At 38.7% G+C, this 15,025-nt stretch overlaps 1 protein-coding gene and 1 non-coding gene across 12 annotated transcripts in view; one reads left to right on the top strand and one right to left on the bottom strand.

Annotated features, from left to right (window-relative positions):
- Nucleotides 1–15,025, bottom strand: part of RBPJ (recombination signal binding protein for immunoglobulin kappa J region) — a 160,717-nt gene that overhangs the window by 79,991 nt on the left and 65,701 nt on the right. The window lies entirely within an intron of this gene.
- On the top strand, nucleotides 335–438 carry LOC129658250 (U6 spliceosomal RNA). The gene has a single exon (XR_008717343.1). It is a non-coding gene; the product is annotated as a U6 spliceosomal RNA (small nuclear RNA).

Below are 15,025 nucleotides of genomic sequence, written 5' to 3'. Positions count from 1 at the left end.
GGGGGGTTTCATTTCTTAATTTTGTATCTGTATGAGACTGTGGTTGTTTACCAAACTTTCGGTGATGTAAGTTATCATTATACTGCATACCGTAAACTTATATAAGCTATATGCCAGTTATATCTCAATAAAACTGAGAGACAAAATACATTAGGGAAAAAGAAGGCGGTTTTGGTAGTTCAGTTTAGAGATAATAAATTGGACATGCTCAGATATTCTAACAGAGTTTACTACAGTTTATCAGAACTTTCTGTAGAGTAAGGTGATATGATGAGTCAGGTTAGTCTATTTAGTTCTTGGTTGCAGTTTGAATTTTTTAAAAATGAGGTAAATGGTGCTCACATTGGCAGCACACATACTAACACTGGAATGATACAGAGATTAGCATGGCCCCTGGGCAAGGATGACACACAAATTCATGAAGCACTCTATATTTTAAAAAGCCAAAAATGAGAGTAAATGTATTATTTATTAAACAAATGTTCTAGTAATATTAGTATTTTAATTATGCATCTTCTTGCCATCTATATCTGTCAATGTTAAATAAACAACAATGTGGTAAACATATTTAAGAAAATCTCTACTTATACAGACTAACTTAGAGACAGTCCAAGCATTGCAGAGGTTAAAATAATAAAGGCAATCTCAGCTAAGAACAGGAGCCTATTATCTGATGATCACCAGTCACCAAAAGGCTTCTCAGTCTCAATCCCACAGATTAGAAGGAAATTTAACAGACAACATATATGAAGTGCTTTCCACTTGACACTAAGCATCTCATTTAAATTACCAACTACCTTCCAGTAGCTCATGAGGCTAAAGGAAGTTATTAAAGCTAAAGGATGGTCCTATAACTTCAGCCATCCTAGAAAGAACTAGTTTGAAAGTCTCTAAGGACTTCTTTTCGTCTATTTCTTTAATTTTCCATCACCATGCTTCACCTACATTTTGTATTCTCTTCATGCTCTTCCATTTCCTAATGCCAAATGTTATAAAAGTTTGATGTGCAGCAATCTGTTTGGGTATATATTTTAATAGGAAAGGAACATGAAAGAAAATCATGTATTAAAGAGTTCTAAAACGTGATACATGTTTCTGAGATGGAATTGTGTTGAAATGTATTAATAGAAGTCACATTTTCAGGCTATAGGCCTAGAACTACAACTTTGCTAAACAGAAAAGAACTGCAGAGAATCTGGGAAGTATGTGTTTTCTAGGGAGAAAGGTATAAAAAGATAAAGGAACCTCTGTGATACACTTGATATTCTTGATAGTTCTGTGATATTCTCACCCTCACTCTCATTTTAACTTCAATTAGAAAATTACTGCCACAAAGTATCAAGATTTTAGACACTTGAACAATTCAGTTCAGTTCAGTCGCTCAGTCGTGTGCAACTCTTTGCAACCCCATGAACTGCAGCACGCCAGGCCTCCCTGTCCATCACCAACTCCTGGAGTTCACTCAGACTCACGTCCATCGAGTCAGTGATGCCATCCAGCCATCTCATCCTCCGTCATCCCCTTCTCCTCCTGCCCCCAATCCCTCCCAGCATCAGAGTCTTTTTCAGTGAGTCAACTCTTTGCATGAGGTGGTCAAAGTATTGGAGTTTCAGCTTTAGCATCAGTCCTTCCAAAGAACACCCAGGACTGATCTCTTTAGAATGGACTGGTTGGACAGGTTGTAACTCCTCCCTATTTTAGGTTACATTTATCAACCAAGTTATTTCATCAGATGCAGGGGCTGTTTTATTTCACCTATCTAATAGTTTAAATTCTTCAAACAGTTCTTAAGTCAATCATGTAATACTAGGACATGTATTACAACACCATCTCTGTTTTGGGCACTTCAGAGTGCACATAATTTTGTACATTTTACTAATTGTCACAATTATCCAATGATTATATTTAAAACCTCAAGTCATCTATATCCAGTCTAACATTATATTATACCTTTGACCACCGTGGTGTCTACCACTAGTAGGATAAGCATTTTAAGTCATTTTTCCAACAGCCATAATATATTTGAGTTGTAAAAAGTAAAATCATCCCTGTGGCAGCAAACACTATTTTCAAACAGTGGGTCTCTACAGGAGTGTAGAGCGTTGCATAGTTCTATCAAATTCAATTTTACCGTATCCACTTTTCAATAACAAACAAACAAAAAACCCAAGATTCCTCCCACCAAAACCCAACAAACAAAAAACTCAAACACAACCCAAATGTCTACCAGGAGATGGATGGATTTTTAAAATGTGGTAGTACATGCATACAATTAAACACTATTCTACCTTAAAAAGGCAGGAAATTCTGACACATGCTACAACATGGATGAACCTTGAAGACCTCATGTTAAGTGAAATAAGCCAGTCACAAAAGGAGAATACTGTATGACTCCACTCACATGAGGTACGTAGAGCAGTCGAATTTAGAGACAGAAAGCAGAATGGTAGTTACCAAGGGCTCAGGGTAAGGGGGAACAGAGTTAATTAATGGGTTCAGAGTTTCAGTTTAGGAAGATGGAAAAAGTTCTGAAGATGGATGGTAGTAACGATAGGCTACGGTTTTTCCAGTGGTCATGTATGGATGTGAGAGTTGGACTGTGAAGAAGGCTGAGCGCCGAAGAATTGATGCTTTTGCATGAACTGTGGTCTTGGAGAAGACTCTTGAGAGTCCCTTGGACTGCAAGGAGATCCAACCAGTCCATTGTGAAGGAGATCAGCCCTGGGATTTCTTTGGAAGGAATGATGCTAAAGCTGAAACTCCAGTACTTTGGCCACCTCATGCGAAGAGTTGACTCATTGGAAAAGACTCTGATGCTGGGAGGGATTGGGGGCAGGAGGAGAAGGGGATGACGGAGGATGAGATGGCTGGATGGCATCACTGACTCGATGGACGTGAGTCTGAGTGAACTCCTGGAGTTGGTGATGGACAGGGAGGCCTGGTGTGCTGCAATTCATGGGGTCGCAAAGAGTCGGACACGACTGAGCAACTGAACTGAACTGAACTGAATACCACTGAACTGTACAGCTAAAAATGGTTAAAAAAAATAAGTCTTATTTTACATACATTTTGCTCAATTAAAAAAACGGAAGACACCTCGTGCAAATACATCAACAGTGGATAGTAAACTATCTTCCTTATATTTTAAGAAACTTTCCCTTTATCACAAATCTATTTCTCATTCTATTTTTGTAAATGGTGCCAGGAAAATTCCTTTTTTTTTTTTTTGGCTACACTACATGGCTTGCAGAATCTTAGTTCCCCAACCAGGGATGGAAACCAGGCCCACCAAATCCTAACCACTGGACCACCAGGGAATTCCCAAGAAAATTAATTCTAAATGTACACTAAGAACTCAAGAATCATTAACTTTTTAAAGTAAACATTATACTATACAAATACAGTAATATGAGCCCACCTGTCCTGAAGAAAACCCAAACTACATTCATATACTTTTATATGCATTTAGATACATGGAAAATTGGAAGAATATATCTCAAAATTTTAAAACTGGTTACCTCTGGAGAAGGAAGTAGAACTAGAGGCTTCTAAATTATCATAATAATGACAGAAGAATATATTCTCATGTTAATTGTGTAACATTCCAAATGGGTTACAAATAGGCACAAAGAGATCCACAGATAATCTCTCTCATTCCTGATCTACCTGGCCTAATCTAGTTCCTACTCTATTTACCCAAAGATACAAAATTTAACTGAATGGCAGTGGCTACGTAGAACAGAAGCACAAGCAGCCTAACCTGGCACAGACCTGCGGTGGCCCAGGCTCCCTAACATTCACAGTTGCCAGGGACACACTTCTCAGGCCCAGTCTAGCAGAGCTGACTAGACACCACATTTTCACTCAGCCACTACTTAGTCTTACCCTTCTATTGATTCTGTTTTCTTCCATTTAAAGGAATCTTTACAAACATTGGGCACTTGCAGTTTTTAAACTAATCTGTCTCCTACAAGAACTACATGTCCTGACAGGGAGGGTCAGAGAACAGACAGTATCCCAGGTATTCCTGAACAAAATATCCTGCCTCCAGATTCCCAGAACTCATCTTTCTCTAGCATAATTTGAAAGTTTAAGGGAATTCCCTGGCAGTCCAGTGTTTAGGACTTGGCACTTTCACTGTTTGAGGGCTTAGCTTCAAGTCCTGGCCAGGGAACTAAGATCCCAAGCCAAATGGCATGGTGGGGGGGGGTGGGGGGGGGGGGGCGCTGTTTAAAACTAGTAAGAGTAAGAAATCCTTCACAAAGCCATTGATGAAATCCCCAGTCCTAAGTAATCATTCCTTATTTTTATGTACTTGCAAAATGTCTCTACTATAGGAGTCACCGTGTTCTACTTTATATTAGTTATAAGCATAGCTGGATTCCCCACTAAGGCACAAAGACTAAACTCTCTTGACCCATCTTTTATAAACAAGTTATTCAAAGATATTACCTGTTCTCAAGAAATGACTCCTTTTCTTCAAGAAAAGAATAGAATTTGTTGAACATAGTTCTGTGCATGATACTAGGTACTAGCTCACAGACATGATGTTCAATTTCAGAATAACATTGTCAATAAGCAATTTCAAATCAAATAAAAAGGATCAATGAGAAGAAATCATAAATTTCCATTTCAACTTATTTGGTTAACTGAAAGCTTTGAGTTGAAAAAGAGATTATAATCTCAAAAACCACTACACGTCACTGGCAAAAGCCAGACATCCTGGAATGTGAAGTCAAGTGGGCCTTAGAAAGCATCACTACGAACAAAGCTAGTGGAGGTGATGGAATTCCAGTTGAGCTATTCCAAATCCTGAAAGATGATGTTGTGAAAGTGCTGCACTCAATATGCCAGCAAATTTGGAAAACTCAGCAGTGGCCACAGGACTGGAAAAGGTCAGTTTTCATTCCAATCCCAAAGAAAGGCAATGCCAAAGAATGCTCAAACTACCACACAATTGCACTCATCTCACACGCTAGGAAAGTAATGCTCAAAATTCTCCAAGCCAGGCTTCAGCAGTTCACTTCAGCCAGTTCACTTCAGGAAGTGAACCGTGAACTTCCTGATGTTCAAGCTGGTTTTAGAAAAGGCAGAGGAACCAGAGATCAAATTGCCAACATCCGCTGGATCATGGAAAAAGCAAGAGAGTTCCAGAAAAGCATCTATTTCTGCTTTATTGACTATGCCAAAGGCTTTGACTGTGTGGATCACGATAAACTGTGGAAAATTCTGAAAGAGATGGGAATACCAGACCACCTGACCTGCCTCTTGAGAAATTTGTATGCAGGTCAGGAAGCAACAGTTAGAACTCGACATAGAACAACAACAGACTGGTTCCAAATAGGAAAAAGAGTGCGTCAAGGCTGTATATTGTCACCCTGTTTATTTAACTTATATGCAAAGTACATCATGAGAAATGCTGGACTGGAAGAAACACAAGCTGGAATCAAGATTGCCGGGAGAAATATCAATAAGCTCTGATATGCAGATGACACCACCCTTATGGCAGAAAGTGAAGAGGAACTCAAAAGCCTCTTGATGAAAGTGAAAGAGGAGAGTGAAAAAGTTGGCTTAAAGCTCAACATTCAGAAAACGAAGATCATGGCATCCGGTCCCATCATTTCATGGGAAATAGATGGGGAAACAGTGGAAACAGTGTCAGACTTTATTTTTCTGGGCTCCAAAATCACTGCAGTTGGTGACTGCAGCCATGAAATTAAAAGACACTTACTTCTTGGAAGGAAAGTTATGACCAACCTAAATAGCATATTCAAAAGCAGAGACATTACTTTGCCAACAAAGGTTCGTCTAGTCAAGGCTATGGTTTTTCCTGTGGTCATGTATGGATGTGAGAGTTGGACTGTGAAGAAGGCTGAGCACCGAAGAATTGATGCTTTTGAACTGTGGTGTTGGAGAAGACTTTTGAGAGTCCCTTGGACTGCAAGGAGATCCAACCAGTCCATTCTGAAGGAGATCAGCCCTGGGATTTCTTTGGAAGGAATGATGCTAAAGCTGAAACTCCAGTACTTTGGCCACCTCATGCGAAGAGCTGACTCATTGGAAAAGACTCTAATGCTGGGAGGGATTGGGGGCAGGAGGAGAAGGGGACGACAGAGGATGAGATGGCTGGATGGCATCACTGACTCCATGGATGCCATCAAGTCATCGTCCACCACTGGATGGACGTGAGTCTCAGTGAACTCCAGGAGCTGGTGATGGACAGGGAGGCCTGGCGTGCTGCGATTCATGGGGTCGCAAAGAGTCGGACACGACTGAGCGACTGATCTGATCTGATCTGAAGCAGAAAAGAAGTTCACCTCCTTTGCAACTAAAGGGAAAAAAATCTGTTTGTATCCCTTTACATCACATAAGCCTAAATACAATTACAGGTTCCACATGTTCTGATTATTTTACCAGTTTCCTATGTAAAACTGTCAAAAAAATGAAAATACAAATCTCATTTATCATATATTTTTGTGTCTATTTTCCTTGTGACCCACATTTGACAGTATGAACAAAATCCTGCCTTCTTATAAGTATTTAATATTAAATAAAATTGATAAGGATCTAAAAATCATTTGAGAAATGTTAAACTTGCTGAAAATATTCCTTGGTAGTGGTATATGCTATGCTTTGCTCCAAATAGTATTATGAATTATAAATGACAACTGCCAATAAGAGCTAATACTTACTATCAGTAAATACGGTGTGTAAAAAAGACTGTCAGGTCGAATCTCCTTTATTTACAACCAAACTTCCATGGGCAGGTATAATAAATTAGTTCCACTTTACAGAAACAGAAATTGAGGTTTAAAGAAGTAACTTGCAAGAAAATGATTTTTAAGAGGTACAACCAGAGTTCAAAGCTAGATCTTCCTGACTCCAAAACTAATACAGTTGATCCTTGAACAACACGGTTTGAACTGTGCGGGTCCAGTTATACAGGGATTTTTTTTTTCCTCCAATAAACATGCACTATAGTACCACGCGATCCATGGCTGGATGAATCTGAGGATGAGCAGCTCTGGGTACAGAGAGCTGAACCGCAAAGTTTCATGGGGATTCTCCACTGCACAGGGGTCTGGCGCCACTAACCCCCAAGTTGTTCATGGATCAACTGAATTCACCTGCCACTCATCCTACACATTTAACAAATTATATCAAAATAAGTCTGTTCTGCTACAATGTATGTTTCTTTGCTGTGAATTACTTCTTAGGAAACTACAGTGTGGAATGATGCTGGTGTAAAAGGAATTCATGATGCTTCATACACTGTTTTTCCTAGCATATTAAATGTCTTAAGCCAACTGAGGAAAGCTTTTTCACAAACAAACAAAAAAGCTTAGTAATAGATTAATATTTTAAGGAAAAAGCCCTGAAAATCTACAAAAGTACTTTTCTTTCTTATACGTAGTTGGTTTAGTAGCTTCAGTAATTGTTCTTCTTTCAGTTTGGGTCAACCTATCTGCCAAAGCTGCCTGTGCAAATGAAGCAAAAAAAAAAAACAAAAAAACACAACAACCTTCCAGTAATAAAACAATGAATGGGTTAATGAAGAATGCTACACATAAAATTAATTTTTCATTTTAATGAAGATAGCCTCTTAGAAGCAATGCCCTTCCAGGACCTACAACTAGAAGAGGCTGAGCCTAATGTTTGAGATTCCAAAGACTGACAGTAAAAAAAGGTATAAATGCTAGTCTTTTTATTATTAGGATTGCTATTGTTTTTAGTTATTATCCAAGATCAGAGTTTCAGGGAATTTCACTAGTCTGTCTCAACTCTCTTTTTGCCCATGAGCTTATTCCTTTCACTGCACAAATCTGCAAATCTCAAGTTTTGTCAAGCTACATAGTCGTCCCTCAGTATTTACAGGTGATTGGTTACAGGACCCCCTCAGATACCAAAATCTACAGATGTCCAAGTGCCATATAAAAAATAACATAGTATTTGCATAAAACCTGTGTACATCCTCATCTCTAGATTACTTATAGTACCTAATATAATGTGAAAAGAAAGTGAAAGTGTTAGTTGCTCAGTCATATCTGACTCTGCAACTCCATGCACTGTAGCCCACCAGACTCCTCACTGCATGGGATTTTAAAGGCAAGAATACTGGAGTGGCTTGCCATTTCCTTCTCCAGGGGATCTTCCCGACCGAGGGATGGAACCCCAGGTCTCCTACATTGCAGGCAGACTCTTTACCATCTCAGCTTCCAGGGAAGCCCCGTTTTTCCAATGAAATACAATGCAAATATCCATAAATACTATATAAAAAGCTCTGCCAGCAAGTGGCAAATTCAAATTTTGCTTTTTAGGAACTTTTGGAATTTTTTCCCACGAAATAGTTTCGAATCACGATTGACCTTTCAGATGTAGAATCTGTGGGTATAAAGTGAAAGTGTTAGTCACTCAGTCATGCCCTACTGTTTACAACCCCAAGGACTGTAGCCCGCCAGGCACCTCTGTCCATGGAATTCTCCAGGCAAGAATACTGCAGTGGGTTGCCATTTCCTTCTCCCTTCTTAATCTTCCCGACCAGGGACTGAACCTGGGTCTCCTGCAACGCAGGCAGATTCTTTACTGTCTGAGCCACCAAGCAAGTTTGGCAGAAACTCCAGTGTGCATTATACAAAACATCCCTTATGAACCTTTAGTACATGGACTGACTAAAATGCCACAGATAGTTTTTTGTGAGGTAAACTCCAATGCTATAGAGAAAATAATGTGTGTTAAAACTGCTCCATTAGGAGTAAAATGCAGCAGGAGTGATTAATGCTACTTTGATGATTTTTTATTGATCTTTAAACAAAGATCAATGTAGACATGAGAAACACACATACCCCAACACAGCTCTTAATGTATTTCATTTCTTAACAACTAGAAAAGATGATCCTATGGAGAATGATTCTACTGAATAATCTAAGGCTATTCAGCTTACATGAATTTCCAAAGCTATAAATACAGCATCAAAACAAAAAGCTCACATAGAAAGATAAACATAATTTGCCTAGAAAACAGGTCGTATAAAATATATATTTTCATACACAATTGCCCAGAATTAATTGTTTATAACAAAGCATTCTCGGAAAAAATTACTCAAGTGATACCTGGAGACCTAAGTTAAGTGGCTAAATATAGGTTTAGGTTCTGATAACTAATTGCCACACCAACAAACAATCCACTGATCACCAGAAAGGTATCCTATAATTCAACTCAATTCTGACACTACCTACCCAGATTTGCATAAAACCTTTGCACATCCTCATCTCTAGATTACTTATAATACCTAATACAATGTGAAAAGAAAGTGAAAGAAAGTGTTAGTTGCTCAGTCATGTCTGACTCTTTGCAACTCCATGCACTGTAGCCCACCAGACTCCTCCATGCATGGGATTTTAAAGACTGATCAAACTCTGGTTTCAGAGGTTCCAATGACCTTCACCTTGGGTTTCAGAAGCCAGCCTCAAGCCCAGGTTATTACCTGTGTTTCTGACCAATCACCTATACAGATCAGAGGTTCCCATGACCCCCTCCTTCAGTTCGGTTCAGTCGCTCAGTCATGCCCGACTTTTGCGACCCCATGGGCTGCAGCACGTCCTCCCTGGATGACTAATTTGCTAGAGTGGCTCACACTTAATACATTCAGCTCAGCTCAGTTCACTCAGTCGTGTCCGACTCTTGCAACCCCATGGACTCCACCATGCCAGGCCTCACTGTCCACCACCAACTACCAGAGCTTATTCAAACTCATGTCCATTGAGTCGGTGATGCCATCCAACCATCTCATCCTCTGTCGTCCCTTCTTCTCCCACCTTCAATCTTTCCCAGCGTCAGGGCCTTTTCCAATGAGTCAGTTCTTCACATCAGGTGGCCAAAGTACTGGAGTTTCAGCTTCAGCATCAGTCCTTCCAATGAATATTTAGGACTGATTTCCTTTAGAATGGACTGGTTGGATCTCCCTGCTGTCCAAGGGACTCTCAAGAGACTTCTCCAACACCACAGTTCAAAAGCATCAATTCTTCAGCTCTCAGCTTTAAGGTTCAACTCTCACATCCATACATGACTACTGGAAAAACCATAGCTTCGACTAGATGGACCTTTGTTGGCAAAGTAATGTCTCTGCTTTTTAATATGCTGTTTAGGTTGTTCATACCTTTTCTTCCAAAGAATAAGCATCTTTTTTTAATTCCATGGCTGCAGTCACCATCTGCAGTTATTTTGGAGCTCAGAAAAATAAATTCTGTCACTGTTTCCACTGTTTCCCCATCTATTTGCCATGAAGTGATGGGACCAGATATCACGATCTTAGTTTTCTGAATGTCGAGTTTTAGGCCAACGTTTCCACTCTCGTCTTTCACTTTCGTCAAGAGATTCTTTAGTTCTTCTCTTTCTGCCATAAGTGTGGTGTCATCTGCATATCTGAGGTTACTGATATTTCTCCTGACAATCTTGATTCCAGCTTGTGCTTCATCCAGTCCAGCGTTTCTCATGATGTACTCTGCATATAAATAAGCAATGTGACAATATACAGCCTTGATGTACTCCTTTCCCAATTTGGAACCAGTCTGATTGTTCCATGTCCAGTTCTATTGCTTCCTGACCTGCATAGAGATTTCTCAAGAGGCAGGTCAGATGGTCTGGTATTCCCATCTCTTGAAGAATTTCCCACAGTTTGCTGTGATCCACACAAAGGCTTTGGCATAGTCAATAAAGCAGAAATAGATGTTTTTCTGGAACTCTCTTCCTTTTTTGATGATCCAAGGGATGTTGGCAATTTGATCTCTGGTTCCTCTGCCTTTTCTAAACCCAGCTTGAACATCTGGAAGTTCACGGTTCCTGTACTGTTGAAGCCTGGCTTGGAGAATTTTGAGCATTACCTTGCTAGAGTGTGAGATGAGTGCAGTCGTGCGGTAGCTTGAGCATTCTTTGGCATTGTCTTTCTTTGGGATTGGAATGAAAACTGACCTTTTCCAGTCCTGAGTTTTCCAAATTTGCTGGCATATTGAGTGCAGCACTTTCACAGCATCATCTTCCAGGATTTGAAATAGCTCAACTGGAATTCCATCACCTCCACTAGCTTTGTTCATAGTGATGCTTTCTAAGGCCCACTTTGCACTCCAGGATGTCTGGCTCTAGGTGAGTGATCACACCATAGTGGTTATCTGGGTCATGAAGATCTTTTTTGTACAGTTCTGTGTATTCCTGCCACCTCTTATATTTTCTGCTTCTGTTAGGTCCATACCATTTCTGTCCTTTATTGTGCCCATCTTTGCATGAAATATTCCCTTGGTGTCTGTAATTTTCTTGAAGAGATCTCTAGTCTTTCCCATTCTATTGTTTTCCTCTATTTCTTTGCACTGATCACTGAGGAAAGCTTTCTTATCTCTCCTTGCTATTCTTTGGAACTCTGCATTCAAATGGGTATATCTTTCTTGTTTTCCTTTGCCTTTCGCTTCTTTCTTTTCACAGCTATTTGTAAGGCCTCCTCAGACAGCCATTCTGCCTTTTTGCATTTCTTTTTCTTGGAGATGGTCTTGATCCCTGCCTCCTGTACAATGTCATGAACCTCCGTCCATAGTTCTTCAGGCACTCTATCAGATCTAATCCCTTGAATCTTTTCTCACTTTCACTGTATAATTGTAAGGGATTTGACTTAGGTCATACCTGAATGGTCTAGTGGTTTTCCCTACTTTCTTCAATTTAAGCCTGAATTTGGCAATAAGGAGTTCATGATCTGAACCACTGTCAGCTCCCGGTCTTGTTTTTGCTGACTGTATAGAGCTTCTCCATCTTCGGCTCCAAAGACTATAATAAATCTGATTTCGGTATTGACCATGTGGGTGATGTTCATGTGTAGAGTTACTACAATCTTACTACATTACTGATTTCTAGTAAAGGATATATCTCAAATTGGAAGAGATGCAAAGGGCAAGGAATGGGGAAAGGTCAGAAAGTTACCTCATTAACATATTAACATAACAAAAGACACTTTTTATCACTCTCATTATTTAGGAAATTCAAAAGGTTTTAGGAGCTCTGAGTCAGGAACTGTGGACAAGACCAAACACGTATGAGAAATAGAATCTGGTCATCTGACGACCAGATTTATAGATCAGAATATCACAGTGGTCAAAAATGCGTTTCTTTTTTCTATTATAGTCTTAATGTTGTGCCTTCCTATTTCCCTGTTTCTATCTATACAGTCTCATTATTACGTTTTTCATGTCAGAGATTACACAGTAATCTGTACAGTATTACCACATTTATTGTTTAAATCAACAGAGTTGGGAAAAGAGGTTATGCATTTTATAGAATAAAGCAAGAAAATTTCAAGTAATCATTTAAGTAATCAAAAATTAATATGTTAAACACTTTCATTTACTCCAGGAAAGTTTCCTTCCTTTATTATTTTTGATTTGAGCAATTATAATAAATTAGTTCATCTTCCATGTGTGCATGCACACTCTGCCCTGCTTGACTCTTTGCGACCCTGTGGACTGTAGCCCTCCAGGCTCCTTTGTCTACTGAGTTTTCATGCAAGGATACTGGAATGAGTAGCCATTCCCTTCTCCAGGGGATATTCCTGACATGGGGACTGAACCCACATCTCTTGCAATTGCCTGCATTGGCAGGCTGGTTCTTTACCACTGTGCCACCTGTATCATCAATTTAGAGTGAAAGTTATTCAAAATCACGTTTTCTGCCTGCATGACATTTTTCCAGAAACCACACAAGCAAATTATTCCTGTGCATACGTCATCATTTCCCAATTTCACACCTAAAACCTGTTTCCTATATCAAATGATGGAACCTGTAATTAATACCATTGCTCAAACCAGAACATGAGGTTAGCTTTGACTCCTGTCTTCATTTCACACACCACATCTAATCTTGGCACACTTTGCCTCAGGGTCTTTCCATTTGCTGTTCCTTCTTCCTCAAACGTTCTGCCACAGACAACATGCCTCACATTGTCACCTTATCCTTAAGGTCCTTCGCACAAGTGTCCCCATCTCAGAGACCTTCCAAAAACACTTTATCTTGTTGCAACCTCTTCCTGACACTCCTTATCCTATTTCCAGCATTCTTTCTCTTCTAAAGTCCTTATCTCAATAAATATTATACTCGGGATGCAGCTGGCACTCCAAAACTTTGAATATATCACTAGGGCTCAGTCAGTTTATGTCAGATAGTCCCAGAATGAGGGAATAAGAGGGTTCCACAATGTGAAGGGTTGATAACGGTACCCTCATTGATCTGTTTCAACATATCACAAATTACCTAGTTTAATGACCTGAGCCCGCAGAAAACAGGTGAGGGACTTAAGATAATTCGTGCTACGAAAGTAGCACTGGAGATAATACTAATAATTTAAGCACACTAAACAGATAAATGGCAGAAGGGGACCTTTTCTTCTTAGTATTCCCTCTTTACCAAGTAAAAATGATTAACCAGATACACTAAGAGTCAAAAAGAAGATAAAGATAACTTTTTAAAACACATATTTACACCTATTACCAACAATAACGTCTCCCTGTGTATAAAATTTGCCCCAATATATCAGCAAATGACAGTGTAAAGCAACAACAATTAGTAAAATACTTAAAATTTTAAGTACTTAAAACATTAACAGATCTCTAGGTTGTGAGCTTTTTCTCTCTGGCAAGATTTAAAGTCACGATTTCCAGTTTAGAACTTTGGAAATCACTGAGTTTAGATGCTTCTTTTATTTCTTATAAAATAGTATAAGATAAGAAACACATACCATGGGGAAAAACTTATTTTTCCTGTAATGGTAGACAAGGCTTAAATATGACTTGGGGAATAACATGAACATAAACCAAAATGTATTTTTCTGTGAGTAAATTACTGTATAAATATACACAGAAAATACTGTTCAAGATTATGGTGGGGAGAAGAACTAGTATTAGAAAAAATTACGTACTATAGGATATTTGTCATAAAGTGAGTAGTTATGTTTTTCTCATGTGCCTCAGTTTATACAGTCTTTGCTGACTTCTTGATGAAATGCAAAGATTTCTAAGAAAATACAGGAAAATATCAATATGTTCTCAGCTGCAAGTTCATTCTACAGTTATATACTTACTGACTGCCTTTTCCATGACAGGCATTCTTCTAGGTACAAAGCACAGAAAACTGAACAAAAAGACAAGGTGTCTTCAGAAGGGAGATTCTTTACTTATTTAAAACTTTTTATGGAAAATCTAGAATATCATCTGCTATGAGAGTGCCTACTTTACTCAAAATTAAAATTTCTATAAAAAGCTTACTGAGATCCCATCACACAAGAAACGTATTCATTTCACCTTTCATTTAGCAAGCAAAGAAAATGACAACCGAATTGTACAAAGTACTACCAGAAGTCATGGATATGGTTAATTATATAAAACACTGCAGCTTCAATGAAATAAGGAGTAACCATGAAAATCTTTTCTACAACATAGAGGTTTCCTCTTCACACAAGAGCAAAGCACCTAAAAGGATTGTGAAATCAGAAGAATTACTCATTTTTCTTTACACAAAGAGGTTCCCCAATTGATTACTTTTCCTGTGAGGCATGGAGCTTCCTGTGGTATGTGATCCGGCAGTTATTTTTGTAAAATTAAAAACATTTAAGGTAAGCATGGCATTTAAACAATGGCATTTCAACTATAAAATTACATGATTTGTACAGAAATAAAACAACTTACAACTAGCTCTCTAAATGACTCCCATAAAGTATAAACCAAGATTTTAAAAAAATAATAAGCATATTATATATACAGTTTAAATAATGAAGAAAACGAACTACACTGCTCTCTCTAAAAAATACTTTCGAAGATAAAAAGGGGTTCTACCATTCTGTTAAAAGTATCTTTAAAATTTTCACCTCATTTGTATCACAACATCTGAGATTTCTGTACATACTTCATTGTGAATATTAGCAAAGTACATTTCAAATAATTTATTACTACAAAATCACATGTATCGGGGTATATGTTAACTTTTTCCTGGTACTGGT

This window comes from Bubalus kerabau, chromosome 7 (genome assembly GCF_029407905.1).
Source record: "Bubalus kerabau isolate K-KA32 ecotype Philippines breed swamp buffalo chromosome 7, PCC_UOA_SB_1v2, whole genome shotgun sequence".
In the NCBI taxonomy this organism is placed as follows: domain Eukaryota; kingdom Metazoa; phylum Chordata; class Mammalia; order Artiodactyla; family Bovidae; genus Bubalus; species Bubalus kerabau.
This window is presented reverse-complemented; position numbering and strand designations above follow the sequence as displayed.